Here is a 16,393-nt window from a genome sequence, read left to right as displayed (position 1 = left end):
TCACAAAACTGATGATGCTTCCAATATTGCAGATTTGTTCTTTAGGGATATTATAAGATTATATGGTATGCCTAGAACAATTGTTTCTGATTTAGATCCTAAGTTCTTGAGTTACTTTTGGAAAACCCTGTTGTCTAAGTTTAGAACCAAATTGTTGTTTTCTACTACTTTTCATCAAAAAACTGATGGTCAAATTGAAATAATAAATAGGACTTTGTCTAATTTGTTAAGAGCAATCATAAAGAAAAATAGAAAACATGGGAAGATTGTTTACCACATGCTGAGTTTGCTTTATAATAGAGTTGTTCATTCTACCATTAAATTTTCACCTTTTGAAATTGTTTATAGATTTCATCGGTTAAAACCAGTTGAATTAATTCCATTACCTATTTTTTAGCGTGTTAACTTGGATGGTAAGAAAAATGCGGAGTTTGTAAAGCAGATACATGAGAAGGCACGACTGAATATTGAACAAAGAACAAAGAAATTTGAAAAACATGCCAACAAGGGGCGACACTAAATGATCTTTAAACCTAGAGATTGGGTCTGGTTACACATGAGAAAAGAAAATTTTCAAGTACAGAGACATTTCAAACTACTTTAAAGAGGAGATGGTCCTTCAGAGTACTTGAGGGTATCAATGACAATGCCTGCAAGTTGGATCTATCAGGTAAATATAATGTGAGTGTCATTTTCAATGTTACTAATTTAAGTCCTTTTGATGCAGGCTTTGATTTAAGGACAAATCCTTTTCAAGAAGAGGGGAATGATGCAAATGATAACATAGATGACAATGACACGACTTCAAGAGAAGATTTAATTCAAGTTCCAAGTGGGCCAATTACTAGAAGTCGTGCAAAGAGGGTGAAAAAAGCTCTTAATGGATTAGTCCAGGAAGCTTGAACTCAAGCCAATTCATGAGGATCTAAGGAGAAAGAGTTACAAAGATTTCTCAACTTATTTCAAGCCCAAGGATAAAAGAGTTATATTATTATTGTTGGATATTTTGTATTTTTTAATGTGGTTTAGTAATCGCTTTCATGCATACTTGACGTTGTTTTTCATTTATTTTAGAAGATATTTTATCTTCTCTTTTGTTTGCTTGTAAGCTTTAGCCTCTATATAGGTCTTACTTCAAATGAGAAAGGGACTTTTGATTGGTGCCAAAAAAACTTACATTTGGACTATCTCCAACAGTTTCCTTAGGATTCCAATAGAACTCTAGGCCATCGCCTAAGAAGTTCTTTCTTGATTTATCAAGAGGATTTCCACCCCATTTTTGGCATCTTCCATTATATAAAGGTTCTTTCCTCACGTCAAGCATAGGGTGATGGCCTTATACCAACTTCCTTATTTGCGTTGAGCATTGGGTCAAGGTTTACCACCTCCATCCACCCATTTTTACCGCCAGGTTCTACCTATAATTTGGTTTGTTCCAGCATTGGAACAATTTTATTGTTAAGTTTTTTTTTGCATCTCATAAAAATTTTCATCAATTCTTTTTGGTTTTGGCATAGAGCATTCAGTTTTTTAATAAGAACATCAATCCCCACGGCCTTGCCCAACATATAAGCACATCAGAGAGAGCAGGGGAGTGACAGAGAGGAGGGAGAGAGCGATGGGGATTTGGAGAGAGAAATAGGTTAATAGTTTAGTGAGAGAGAGATAAGAGATAAGATACAACAAAAATGACAGAGTGAGAAATAGTGGAAGAGAGAGTGAGGAAGCAAGACCAAGATATCTTTGACCTTTAACTCTCACTTTCTCTTTCTCTTTTCTTGTACCTCTGTCACTCTATAATGACACCTCTCATTCTCTTTCTCCCACTTTACCCTCTTTCCTTCTCTCTCCCATCTTTTACCCACTTTTTCTCTACACTCTCTTATTTGTATCATCTTATCTCTTTCTCTCTTTTACCCTTCTCACTATTCTCTCCTCCCTCTTAAAGGGAGAGAGGGTGAGGAAGGGAAAGAAGGAGGTTGGGAGGCATGGGGAAATAGAGAAAGAGTAAGAAAAGTGAGAGCAAGAGGAAGAGAAGGAGAGGGAGAGGGATAGATTGATAGACCAAGAGCAAGAGAGAATAGTAAGAAAATTTGAGCCTCATTCCCTTACTCACGCTCTCTCTTTTTCTCTCTCTTTCTCTCTCATTGATTATCTCTAACTATATCTCTCTATCTCTCTCTCCCTCTCTATTTTTTTCTTTCTCTCACTCTCCCTCCCTTCCTTTTGCTTTTTGTCTCCCTCCCACCCTCCCTCTTACTTTTTATCACCCTCCCTCCCTCTCTCTCCCAATCTATTTCTATCATATTATCAATCCCTATATATTAACAAAGGAAGGAAGAGAGATATAGAGAGATGAACTGAGAGAATAAAAAAGGAGAGAGATGGGGAGGGACAATGAGGAAATGTTAGAGAGAGAGAGAAAGCATGTTTTAGAGAAAGATAATAGAGGGAGGGAGGGTTGGAGAATGATAGAGAAAGAGTGAGAGAGAGAGAGAATGAGCAAAAATGCTCTCTAGAGACAGGGAAGAGAGAGAGAATGAAAGAGAGGGAGAGAGAAGTAAAAATAAAATTGCTCTCTATCTTACTTTATGACATTTCTCTCTCTCCACCCCTCTCTCCCTCCATCCCTCCCTCCCTCCCTATCCCTCATTCTCATTCTCTCTCATGCTCTCTCATTCTCTCTCACTCCATTGCTTCCCTCTCACCCTCGCTCACTCTCTCTCATAATTTTCTCTCACCCTACCTCTCTATCTCTCATTCTCTCATTCTCGCTCTCATATGATTCTCTCTCACCCTCCCTCTTTATCTCTCATTCTCATTCTCTCATGCACCCTTTTCACTCTCCCTCCCTCACATCTTTCTATCTCTTATTCTCTTTTTGATCTCTCTCACTCACATCTATGTCATTCCCCTCTTCTCTCACTCTCTCATTCTTGCTCTTTCCTTCCTCACTTATTTTGCCTCTCTCTACCTCCCTCTTTCTTTCTTTATCTCTTTCTATCCATCACTTCAACTCTCCTTCTCTATCTCCCACTTTTACTCATCTATCTTGATTCATCACTCTCTTACTCTTGATATCTTTCTCTCCTTCTATCTCTCATTTTTTTTCTTCCTCTGCCTCTCCCTACCCATATCCCTCTCTCACCTCTCTCCCACTCTCTACCTATGAGAGAAGGACACTCCTCCCTCCAAATATTTTATCCATCCATCTCTCTCTCGATCAATAAATGTCTTTTTATAATTATTCTCTCTTTCACTCTCTCCCTCTCCCTCACTCTTGATATCTCTTTCCCCCACATTCCCTCTCTGTCCTTTCCTTACTCTACATTGTTATCTCTCATTCTCTCTCATTATCTTATCTCTCTCTACATATATATCATTTTTCTTTCTCTTTGAAACTCAGTCCCACTGTTATCTTTCTTTCCTACCCACTCTTCCTATTTCTATGTTTTTTTATTCTCTCACACAAGAGGGATAAACTGTTATAAAGAGTGAGTGAAAGAGATGAGGGATCAATCTGACTATCTTCCCATCTCTCCCACTCTTGTTCCCACTACCTCTCTCTCGCTCTCTCATTGTCACTCTCTCTCACTCTGGATATATCTCTCCCCCATCCTTTTCTCACTCTCTCTATCTTCCTCCATTTCTCTCTTCTTCTCTACCTCTCTCTAACTCTCTATCCTTCTCATCTCATTTTTCTCTCTCTAGTGAGAGAAAAGATAGGGAGGGAGAGAAAGAAGGAGAGAGCATTTAAAGAAAGAGATATAAAGAGAGGAGACATACTGATAAATCAATAGAGAGGAGACTAAGTGAGAGAGTTACAAAGAGTGTGGGAGAGTACAAAGAGAGAGAATAAGAGATGATGATGGAGCAAGAGAGACATAGAAAGACATAAAAGAGATGTAGGATGGAGGGAGGGAGAGAGGAAGGGAGGGGAAATAAAGGAGAAAGAAGAGTGGGATCGCGGTAGAGAGAGTGTGCAAAAGAGAGAGAGAGAGAAAGCATGGTAGAGGGAGAGAGAGGGGAGGTAGTGAGGGTTAGAGAGAATAGAGATATTACTCTCTATCTTGATTTTCTCTACATCTCTCTATTTGATTATCAACCAATCTTTCTATTTCGATCTCTAATTCACCCTCTCTATCCATTCTCTCCCCCTCACTATCTCTCTCATAATCTCTCTTGTTTTGCCTATCTATCTATCTATCTTTCCCTCTCTTTATTCCCCTTCACTCTCTCTCTCTCCCTTACTCTCTCTTTCTCTCTCTAAATTATTTTCTCTTACTTCCTCACTCTTTTTTTTGCTATTCTATCTCCATTTTTTATTATCTTATCTCTTCTTTTTCTTTCTATCACTAAACTATTAACTTGTTTCTCTCACTTAATCTCCCACGCCCTCTCCCTCCCTCCCTCTCTGACTCTTTTGCTTCTCTCTCCCTTCATATCTTTATTTCTCTCTATCTCAAGATAGAAGAGTGGTGAGAGTGACATGTTGATATTTTGAGAGAGAGAGAGAGGGAGAGAGACAAAGAGAGGGAGGAGAGATAGTGAAGTGAATAGAAAGAGAAAATACAAGAAAGAGAACATGAGAGATAAAGCGAGTGAGAGCCATCTATATTTCTCTCTCACCAACCCTCTCTCTCATTGTCTCTCTCATCTCTCTCCCACTACCTCCTTTGAAGAGTAGGAGGGAGGGAGGGAGGGAGGACGTAGCAAGAGAAAGAGTGAGAGAAAAAGAGATAAGTGAGAGATTATAAGAGAGAGTATATGAGAGCTTTACAATGAGAGATAGTTAAAATTGGAGAAAGGCTGAGAGGCTGAAAGAGGTGGAGATAGAGAGATAACAAGAGGGAAAAGGGAATGAGGGAGGTAGAGAGGGGGAGAGAGAGAAGGGAGGGAGGGAATGAGGGTGAGAGAGAAAGAGAGAGAGTGTGTGTACAAGAGAGAGGGAAGTGTGTGGTAGAGAGGGCGAGTGTGAGAGAGTTAGTGTGAAAAAGCATTAATGTAAGTGAAGAGAGAGAGAGCAATTGAAAGAGGGACTGAAAGAGAGAGATTGGAGAGAATAGAGAGAGTTGAAAGAGGGAGAGAAATGTGTGCATTTGAGAGAGAGAAAAAAAAACTCACCATCTCTTTCTATTCTCCATATTATCTCTCCCATTCCTTGTCACTCTCCCTTTCTTCTCTCAGACAACGAGAGAGAGAAGGGTGAGTGTGAGGCAAAAAAGGAAGAAAGAAGAGCAAGAAAGAGAGAGAAAGGGATGGGAGAGAGTGGGTGGTAGAAAAAATGAATGAGAGAGAACATGAGTGAGAGAAAGTGAGAAAGATTGAATGAAAAAAGAGCATGAAGAAGAGCAGTAGTGAGGGAGGGGGATAAAGACATAAACAAAGAGAGAGAATGAGAGATAGTGAGAGAGAGAGGAAGAGAGAGAAAGAAAGTCAAAGAGTATGAGAGATAAATAGAGCTAAACAAAAAGAGAACAAGAGAAGTGAGAAAGAGAGGGACTAGGAGAAAGCAAGAGAGAGAAGGTGAGAGAGATAAAGAGATAAAACATGAGAATCATGAAATTGAGATGGAGATAAATAGTGTGAGAGGGATTAACAGAGAGGGAAAGAGTGAGAAAGAGTTACAAAAAAGAGAGTAGTAGGAGTGAGCATAAAAGAGAGTGAGTGAATATGCTCTCTAAAGGGAGGGAAGAAAGACAAGGGAGAGAAAGAAAGTAGAAAATGAAGGACAAAAATAGAGAGTGAGGGAAGAGATAAAGGGAGAGAGATTGAGTGAGCAGAGAGAGAAAGACAAATTGGGAGTGACAAAGAAAGAGAGAGGGAAGAGAATGGGAGAAGATGATGGAGAGAGCTATTTCACACTCTCACTCTCTCTTTTACCTTGGTCTTTCACTTTTTTTTTCTCTCTTTATATATTTTTCATTATCTCTCTCTCGCTTTATCACTCTCTACCTCACTCTTGCTTTCTCTATTCTCTATCTCTGTCTTCTCTCTCTATCAAAGCTTTTTATCTCCCTCGCTCTCTCTGTCCCAACTCTCTTCTCCACCTCTTTGCATCTCCCTCTCTCAATCGATCTTTCACTTGTACCATAACCTCTCTCTCACTCTCTCTCTTCTAGCACTCCTACCTCTCCCACTCTTTCTCTCTTTTCTCTATCATTTTCTATTCTAATCCCTTTCTCCATCTCTCTAGCAAGAAAGTGGTTTGTAAAGGGAGATGGAGAGAGAGATTAGAATTATAGAATTAGAGAAAGAGATATAGAAAAGAGATATAGATAGAGAGTTTGTAAGAGATCTCTCTTCCAATGACTACCACCATCTTTCCATCACGCAAACACACTCCTCTCACTCTCAAATCTTTTAGCTTAATTTCTACCTTTCTTCCTCTCTCTCTTCAGTCTATTTTCTCCGTGCCCTATTTTGCTCTCTTTCTTCCTCCCCATCTTCTCTAACTCTCCTGATCTCTCTTTCTCAAGCTCCCCTTCTCATCACTATCTCTCACTCTCTTCCGTCCCTATCCCTCTCCCTAACCTCTCTATCCCTATCATTATCATCTCTATCTCTCTCATTCTCTCTCACTCTAACTTTGTCTCATTCTCATTCTCTATCGCTATCCCTTTGCTCTCACTCTATCATTCTTGTTGTATCCCTCCCTCCCACTTACATTCTACCTTTACCTAGCTCCATGTTTCTTTCACTATATCTCGCTCTTTCTCACTTTTTCTACATCATTATCACTTTCTCTCTTTATCTCCCTTTTTATCACTCCCCTTTTCTCTACTTCTCTCTCTTGCTCTATCTCACTCTCTCTCACTCTTGATATCACTCGCTCTTGCTTACTACCAATCTCCTTTCTCTCCCTCTTCATCTCCCTCTCCATCTCTCTCCCATCACTCTCTCTCACTCTTACCTCTCTTTTGCTCTCTCCACCTCATAGACAGAGAGGCCCTCCATCCATGCCTATCCTTCTATCCCTCAATCTCTCCCTCTCTCTATTGCTATATCTCACTATTCCCATTCTCTCTTTCACTCTCTCTCTGTGTCTCACTCATGGTATATCTCTATCTTCCCTTTATTCTATCACATATTCCATCTTTCACTCTCTCTACCTTGCTATCTCTCATTCTTTCTTTTTCTCTCATCTCTCTGTAGATCTATATATTTTCTCTCTCCCTTTCCCTCTCTAAGTCTTCCTCCTTCTTATACTTACTCTCTCTATTCAACTAATCTCTCCCTCTATTTGTTTTCTCTCATCCTTACTATCAATCTCTTTATCTCTCTTTCCTCACCTAACTTTTTATCTCACTCTTTCTCTCTTATCACTCCCTCACTTGTCTTTTCTCTCTAAATATTTTTTATCCTTAGAATTTTCCTCTCTTGCTACCTCTTTCTATCTCTCTCACTATTCTCTCACTTGATATTTCTTTCTCTTATCTTTTACCTTTCTCTATCACCCTCAAGCTATCAACTCATCTCTCTTTTGATGTCTATCTCTCTTGCTCTATCACTCTCTTGATTTTTCTATCTCTCTTCACTCCATGCTTCTCTCACTCCTGATATCTTTCTATCTCTATCTTATTTTTAAAAGTATGGGGAGAGAGGTTGATAGTTTGTGAGAGAGTGTGTGCTAGAGAGGGGGAAGGAGAGATAGAAATTAAAAGAGAAAATAAGAGATTACAAGGGAGAGAAAATGAGATAGGTAGCAAGAAAGATCTTGCTGTATCATTTTCTTTCTCATTGCTCTCTCACACACTCTCTTTAACTCGGTGGAAGAGAGTTAGAATGGGAGGGAGGCCATAAGGAGAATTGAGAGAGATAGCTAGAGATAGAGAGATAGAGTGAAACAGAGAGAGGGTGGGAGATGGAATGAAGAAGATAGAGAGGTGGGAGAGAAATAGAGAAGTGATTGTAAAAGTGGGAGAGAGTTAATATTAGAGAGAGAATTACAAAAAGAGAGAATAAAGAAAATCAAGGGAGAGAATAAAGAAAATCAAGGGAGAGAGAAGAATGTGATAGAAAGTGAGAGAGTAAGAAGTGAGAAAGAAAGAGTGATTGAGTGGGTGAAGAGGATGAGCCAAGGGTATGAGAAAGAAACTTGTGTGAGAGAGAATGAGTAATAGAGAGAGGAGGGATAGAGCAAAAGTGAGAAGAGAGTGAATTTTGGAGAGAGAGAGAGAATGTGGGAGCTAGGATGGTAGAAAGTTAAAGCTAGAGATAAAATAAAAGAGAGAGATAGAGACAGATAGAGAGAGAGAGAGAGAGAGAAAGAGAGATGATGAATAAGAGAAAAAGAGGAGAAAGAAAGAAAAGAGATGAGAAAAAAAAGATTGAGAGAGAGAATAATGAGAGCTAAAAAGAGTAATTGAAGTTGTAACAGAGAAGTGAGAGAGGGAGAGAGTTAAATAAGTGAGAAAAAGAGAGGAATGGAGGCCGGGTGAGAGAGTGGAGTAGAGAGAGAGATGGGGGAGAGAGAAAGTGAGAGTGAGTGAGAGAGAGCAAGATAGAGATATTATGGAAAGAAGGGGATGAAGAGTGAGAGAGATTGTGAGAAAGCTAGAGAATGATGAGGTGGGAGAGGGGAAGAGAGGTATAAAGAGGAAGGGAGGGGACAGAGAGAAGCTTGGTGAGGACAAAAAAAGTGAAAGAGGAAGAGAAGAGTGAGGAAGGGAGAGAGAAAAAAGAGTTTTTTCTCTTATTTAATCCTCATCTCAGTCTCTCATTCTTTGACTCTTTCCACCTTCTCTCTGTCTTTCTCAATCTTTCTTTTTGTATTATTATTTCTTATTGTCTTTCTCTCATTCTTTCTCACATTGTCACTTTCTCACTCAGAGAAAGTGAGCAAAGTAATAAAACTGACAAAAAGGTTCTCTCATTGTCACTTTCTCACTCGGAGAAAGTGAGCAAAGTAATAAAACTGACAAAAAGGGAGGGATGGATATTGAGAGAGAGATAGGCATAGAGAAAAAAGAGTGAGAGAGGGAGTGAGAGAGGGACGCCAAGTACAGAAAAAGATTGAGGCATACTCTCCTGTCACCCTATATAAAGGGGAATAAAGTGATATCACTCCTTTCCTAAATCTTAGGCTCTCTATCTTTTTCACTCTCCCTACCTCTGGCTCACTCTCTTTCTCACTCTTTCTACCTCTATCCCACTTTCTCTTTCTCCCTCTTCCCCTAACTCCGTCCCTCCTACTCTTCTCCATCGTTATCTCTCTCTATTCTTCTCCCTCTATCTCTTTTATTGTCTCTTTTTATCCTCTCACACCCTCTCTCTAATATCTCAATTTCTCTCCCTCTATTCATTCATCTATCAACCTATCTTTCTACTAATCTCTCTCTCTATGTAGAGGTCCTCTCTTCTTCTTCCTCTCCCTCCTTCCTTTTTTTCTCTCCCAATCTCTCTATCTCTTGATAGAGAGCAAGTGAAAAAAAGAGAGAGGAGAAACGTAGAGTGCTAGAGAGAGATAGAGAGGGCTAGAGATGTAAGAGAGATAGACGCAAAGAGAGATTGAGAGAAAGGTGGGGGGGGAGATAGATATATAGAGTAACAGAGAGTGAGAAAGGGAGTGGGAGAGAAGAAGTATGAAGAAGAAAGTGAGAGTAAGAGAGGGAGGGAGGGGGAGCGAGATTTGTTGATCCTTCCATCTGTCTCTCACTCACTCTCTTTATCTGTCTTTCTTTGTCATGTGAGATAGAGTTATTGAGAGGAGAAATAGAGAGAGTGGGTGACATAGATAGAAAGGAGGGAGACATTGAGAGGGAAAGGGAAATAGAGAGAGATATAGAGCTACAAAGTGATGATATAAAGAAAGAATGAGAGATAGTGAGGCAGAGAGAGAGTAAAAGAAGAAAGATAAGTCAAGATAAAAAAAGAGAGAAAGGGTAATAAGAGAAAATGAGATAGAGAGGGAGGGTGATATTTAGGGAGATAGAGAGAGAAAGGGGAGAAATAGATAAATAAAGAGGGAGATAAAGAGAGGTAGAATGTAATTTGGAGGGCGGGATAAAAAAAGAGTGAAAGTGAGAGTGAATGAGAGAGAGGTAGATATAAATAGATAAAGATAGTGATAGAGAGGTTAGGGAGAGAAGAGAGAAAAGAGAGAAGGGGTGCATTAGAAAGGGTGAGAGAAAGTGAGAGGGAAAGATGGGGAGGGAGAGAGAGAGAGGGAGCAAAAGGGTGAGGATTAATAGAGGGAAGAGAGGGAGGGAGGGAGCTAGAAAGGAAGCTAAATAAGGTGAGAGTGAGGGAGTGTGTGTGTTTGATGGAGAGATGGAGGGTGGTTGTGAGGGAGAGAGATATCTTTCACTAGCTCTCTAGATATATCTCTTTCTCTCACCCTCTTCTCTCATTTTACACTTTTTTTCTCGTCCTCCTCTCTTGCATTGTATCTCTCTACCTCCCTCTTTCTCACTAGAGAAATGGAGAGAGAGACTAGAGAAAGAATGATAGAGAAGAGAGAGAAAAAGAGGGAAAGGTTGAGAGTGGTGGAAGAGAGAGTGGGAGGGACATTATTAGTAGAGACAAAGAGTGATTGAGAGAGGGAGATAAATAGAGGAAGAGACGAGAGAGTGGGAGAGAGAGAGAGGGAGGGAGATAGAAGACAGAGATAGATAAAGAAGAGGTACAGAGAATAGAGTGGATAGGAGAGTGGTAGAGGGTGATGAATGGGACAGTGAGGTAATAAGAAATATATCAAGAGGTAGATAGTGAAGAAAAGACCAAGGTAGAAGAGGAAGAGTTAGAGAGTGTGATATAGCTCCCTCCATTCTCTTCTCTCATGCAGCTACATTCTCTCTCTCTATCACTCTCAATCCCTCTCTCTATCTCTCCTCTCTCACTCTCTCCCTCCCTCTCACTTTCCCTCCCCCTCACTGTTTCTCCCTCTTTCCTCTCTGTCTCTATCATGTTTTCTCTACTATCTTTCCATTTTCTCTTTCCTCTTCTCTCTCTTCCCTCCCTTTAGAGAGCAACTTTTCTCATTCTCTCTATCACTCTCTACCTCTCATGCTCACTCCCTCACTCTTTACCTCTCTATTTTGCCCTTCTCTCTTACTCTTCTCCCTACCTCTCTTTCTCTCTCTTACCTCACTCTCCACTACTCTCCCGCTCTTTATTCTCATTCTTTCTTTTCTCTTTCTCTCTTTCTTCTCGTTATCTCTCCCTTTCTCCCTTTCTCTATCTACCATTCTCTCTATTGCTTCTGCTTGCCCACCTCTCTTCTCTCCCTCTATCTCAATATGTTTCTTTCATGGTCACATTCTACCCCTCTCCCTTATTGACTTTTTTCTCTCTCCCTATCTTCATTCTCTCAATCCCTCTATCTCTTTTTCTCTCTCAAACACCCTCTGATTCACTTGTCCTTCTCTCTCACATTCTTTCTCCCCTGTCTCCCTCTCTCTCTTTCTCTCTCCTTCTCATGATCTCTCTTTCTCTTGCTCTCCTCTTCTCGCTTCTCTCTCTCTTTTCATATCATAACTAATGAGCTAGAACAAAAGAGAGTGAGTAGAAAAAGATATAGGAGGGAGAGATCAAGTGTTAGAGTGGGAGAGAGATAGTGAGTAAGAATGAGAGTGTGAGAGAAGAGGGAGAGTGACAAAGAATGGGATAGAGTCGGCGAAGAATTGAAGGTGAGGGAGAGCTTTTTATCTCTCACACATGCACACACTTCTCTCTCTTTAAACTCTTTTTAACCTCTCCCATCTCTTTCTAAGTCTCTCAATTGCTCTCTCTCTTCTCTTACCTTAACTCCTTCACACACTAACTTTCTCACCCTTGCTATCTACCTCACACTCACTCCCATATAAACACACTCTCTTACTTTCTCTCTCACCCTCTTTCCCCCCTCTCTTATCTCTCTTCCCCCCACTTTGCCTCCGTCATTCTCTTTCCCACCTTTTCTGTCTCAACTTTATCTCTTTATCTCTAGTTCTATTTCAGTTTTGGCCTCTCTTCGCTCTTAACTCTCTCGTACTCTAAATTTTCTCCATACTTTCTCTCACTTTTCTCATATCTCACTCCCCTTCTTCTTTATCTTAAACTCCTTTTCACTCTCTCTTTCTCTAGCTCCCTCCCACCTTCATCCCTCCCTCCTACCATAGAAAGAGAGGGAGTGGGAGAGAGAGTGAGATAGAAGGGAGAGTGTGTGTGTGTGAGAGAAATATAGAGAGATTTGTTTTGTTATCTCTCTCATGCTCTCTTTCATGCCCCTTTTCTTCTAATTTCTCTCTCTTCTATTTCTATTGTTTTCCCTCTGTCCCCACACTCTTTCCCTCTCTTACGCGCTTTAGTTGTCTCTTCCAATCTCTCTCTCCTTTCTTTATTCTTATCCCTCCCTTTCTCTACTAACTTTCTCTCACTATAACTCTCTCTTCTCTCTCTTTCATCATCATTATCACTCTTCATCTCTTTTCTTTTCTCTTCTCTCTTCTTTTCACTATCTTAATCCCTCAATTTCTCTTATTTTCTCCAACTCTTGCTCCTTTTCTATCACACACACACTGTCTCTCACGCTCAATCACTCTATCTATCTCGATCTCTTCTCTCTATCATTTATAATAAAAAGAGAGAAGGATTCCAACACACACACTCTCTCTTTCACTCCTCTCTCCTCCTCTCCACATCTGAACCTATCTCTCTCCCCCCATTACTCCTTCTCTTGCTCCTTATGTTTCTCTCTCCCCATTCCCATCTCCTCTTTGACTCAAAATCTCTCTCTCAAACACATTCTAATCTTTCTTTGAACCTTGTTTCTCAACCTCTCTCTTCCCCTTTCTTTCTCCATCTCTTCAATTCTCTCTTATTTTCTCTTTCTTGCACTAGATATCTATTTATATCTTTTTTCTCTCTAACTCAGAAAGAGCAATAGAAAGAGATAAATTGTGAGAGAACATAAGAGAATTTGCACCTCTCATATACCTTTAATAAAAGGGAAAGAAATAAAAGGATAAATATGGAATTAGTTAGAGAATCTCTCTCTCCCTCTTCTCACTTCTCTTGCTATCTCACTCAATCTCTCTTTCTTCTCTTCTCTCTCTCCCCATCTCTCTGTCATTTCCTCCCACCTTCCTCCATCAGTTCTTTCTTCACTCCGCCCTCTCTCACCCTCTTTATATTTTTTCCCTCTCACTATTTGTATTTCTCTCTTCCCATATTTAAACCCCTATTGCTCTCTCTCTCTCTCTTAATCGTCCTTCCCCTCCCTCTCCCCTACTCTCTCTCATATCTCTCTCTTCTCTCTCACTCTCTCTATCACTCTCTTTCACCCTCTCCCACTATCTCTCCACTCCTTCACTTAATTACTATCTCTCTCTCTTCTTCCTCTCTTATTAGAGAAAGAGAGTGGGGGATGGGGAGAAGAGGATCAAAGAGGGAGAAATATAGATGAGGGATAAGCTGATGGTACATGAGAAATTGAGAGTGGAAGAGAGAAAAAAAAAGAACAGAGAACATATAGGGAGAGGGATACTTATCTATAGTTTGAGAGAGAGAGAGAGGGTGGGGTATGAGAGAGAATGAGAGTTTGATAGAGAGTGACAAGAAAAGTGAATAAGTGTTAGAGAGAAAGGGAGAGGAATGGAGAGAGAGAATAGAGAGAGGAAGATTGATTGAGAAAAGGGTGAGAAAGAGAGATAAGGAGCGTAAGAGGAAGGGAGGGAGGGAGAGTGGGAAGGGGCATCAAAAAGGGTGAGTTTGAGATAGAGAGAGGGAGATATAATTAAAGATAATTAAAGACCAAGGGAGATGGGATATGAAGAGTGTTAGAGTAAGAAAAAGTTAAAATTAATTAAAGGGAGAGCGAAATAGAGACAATGAGAGTGAAAAAGAGAGAGAATAGAGAGAGAGAGAGGCAATCACTCTCTTCCTCCCTCCCTCCCTCTCACTCTTGCTCTATTTAGCTTTCAATCTTTCTCACACACTCTCTCCCTTCTGCTCTCTCTCTTTCTGGCTCTTTCCTCTCTTATTCTCTCTCATACCCTATTCTCTATATCATTCTTTTTTTTTCTCTTTCTATCAACCTCTCACACTCTCTTTAGCTCAAACTTTCTAGAAAGAAAGAGCAAGAGAGAAAATAAGATAATTTATCCAAGTGAGAGGTAGAGGGAGGAAGAAAGTGGATTGAGAGAAAGTAAAAGAGTGAGAGTAAGAGAAAGAAGATAGAGATGGAGAGAGAGATAAATAGTGAGGGAGGGATTATATAGTGGAAGGGAGAGTAAGAGAAATAGAGAGGGAGGTTGATAGAGTAAGAGAGAGGGAGAGAGAAGGAGAGTGGTAGAGATCGGGAGATAGAGAAATTTAAGAAGACACTGAAAGAGAGGAATTGTGTGTAAAAGTTGGAGAGAGGAAGGGATAGAGAGAAGAGATAGCAATTAAGAGTGAGAGAGAAGAGCAAAAGATGGAGATTACAAGTAAAAAGAGAGGAAGTGGGAGATGGAAGGAAGAAGTGGCAGGGAGAGAGAGAGAGAATGAGAGAAGAGGGAGGGAGATAGAGATACAAAGCAAGGGAGGTGAGATGGAGATAAATAAGGAAATAGAAATAGAAAATACATTTCCTTTTCTCTCTCACACTCTATCTCTCTTATGCTATCTATTATAATCTCTCGTTCTCTCTTCTATGAATTTCACAAATTATTTATCATTCTATCTCTCTCTCTCCCTCTCGTTAAATCTCTCTACTCTCACTCTCTACATCTCTCTAGCCCTCGCTTCTCTCATTATCACTATTTCTTTCTGCCTGTCTCCTATCTATCTCTCACACTTGATCGCACTCTCCCTTCCCTTCTTTCTCTCTCTTAATAACTTATTTTTTCGTTCCCCTCACCTCTATTTCTCTCCCACACTCTCTCTTTTGATATTTTAACCTCTCTTTGCCTCCCTCACTCCTCTTATCGGTAACCCTCCCGAAAGAGAGGGAGGGATGTCGAGAATAGGGTGGTAGTGAGAGAATGACAAAAGAGAGAATAGGCACGGGGATAATGAAGAGAAGAGAGGAAGTGAGGGAGGCCGGTAGTGAGAGTATGATAAAAGAGAGAATAGGCAAGGCGATAATGAAGACAGAGCAAGAGATAGGGGAGAGAAGAGTGAGAAAACATTCTCTCTCTTCTCTTGCTCTACATTCCTTCTGTCTTTTATTATCCCTCTCACTTGTCTCTCTCATCAACCATCCTCGCTCCCTCCCTCAATCACTTCCTCTCTCACTCTCTCCCTCGGCATCACTATCTATCTCACTGTCTCTCTATCTAAACATCTATCCTCTCCCACTCCTCTCAATCTCACAGACTCTCTTATTTACACTCTCATGATTTCTATCTCATTTTATTTCAGTATCGCTCTCTCACTTCCTCACTTTCTCTCACTCTCACTCCCTCTTTCTCAGTATTCTATCTTACTCTCACTCTTCTTTCAGTATTCTCTCTAATGCTCTCACTCATGCTTTCCCCATCTTTATTTCTCTATCACAGAAGAAAGTGGGACAAACAGAAAGAGATGGAGAGGAGGAGGGAATAGTGTGAGGTAAGGAACATGAAAGTAGAGAGAGAGAAAGACTATCCCTCCATATTTAACAAAGAGAGGTAAATGTCTTTTTGTAGCTTCTCTTTCTTCTACTCTATTGCTAAATAGGCGAGAAAAAGGAGAAGAGAGTGAGAGGGATGAAGAGAGAGAGAAAGGGAGAATGTTGTATAGAGAATGAAACAAGATAGAGAAATGAGAGAATATAGAGACAACAAAAATAAAGGGAGAGTGCAAAGAGAGATAAAAAGAGTGAGTTAAAGTAGGAGAGGGAGATGAGATAAATAGTGAGAGAGCACATGAAAAAAAAGGGAGAGCATGAAAAGGAAAAAAAAGTTGAGAGAGCATGAGAAAGCATGAGAGAGATAGAGTGAGAGAGCAAAAGATAGAGAGTGAAAATTTGAGTGAGAGAGAAGAATGGTAAATGATAGAGTAAGGGAGTAAGGGAGTAAGGGAGAGAGGTAGAGAAAGAAGAGTAAGTGAGAGAAGAAAGAGAGTAACAAAATAGAGAGCTAGAGGATCAATCTCTTGCTTTTTCTAGTCTCTCACTTTCTCTTCTCTCTCTAGAGTTGTTGAGCAGAAGAGGGATACTATCATCAATGATATGAGAGAGGAGTACTAGAAAGAGATGAGAGAATAAAAAATGGATGGAGAAAATTTTGGAAGAGAGAGCTAAATAAAGAGAAAAAGATGAAAGAGTGAGAGAGAGAGAATATGAGTGAGGGGGAGGGACGGAGGTGGGGAGGGAGGAAAATAGTGGTAGAGAGAGAAAGTAAAAGAGAGTGAAGTGGAGGGATGAAGAGTGTGTGTGAGTGAGCGGGAGCTGGATACAGAGAAGTTGAGAATAGGAAGGTGAGAAGGGAGAGAACATGAGTGAGAAAGG

The sequence above is a fragment of the Phalaenopsis equestris genome, unplaced genomic scaffold (genome assembly GCF_001263595.1).
Source record: "Phalaenopsis equestris unplaced genomic scaffold, ASM126359v1 Scaffold001032, whole genome shotgun sequence".
Classification (NCBI taxonomy): Eukaryota; Viridiplantae; Streptophyta; class Magnoliopsida; order Asparagales; family Orchidaceae; genus Phalaenopsis; species Phalaenopsis equestris.
The sequence above is the reverse complement of the archived record's forward strand: the minus strand, read 5'-3'. Positions refer to the sequence as shown.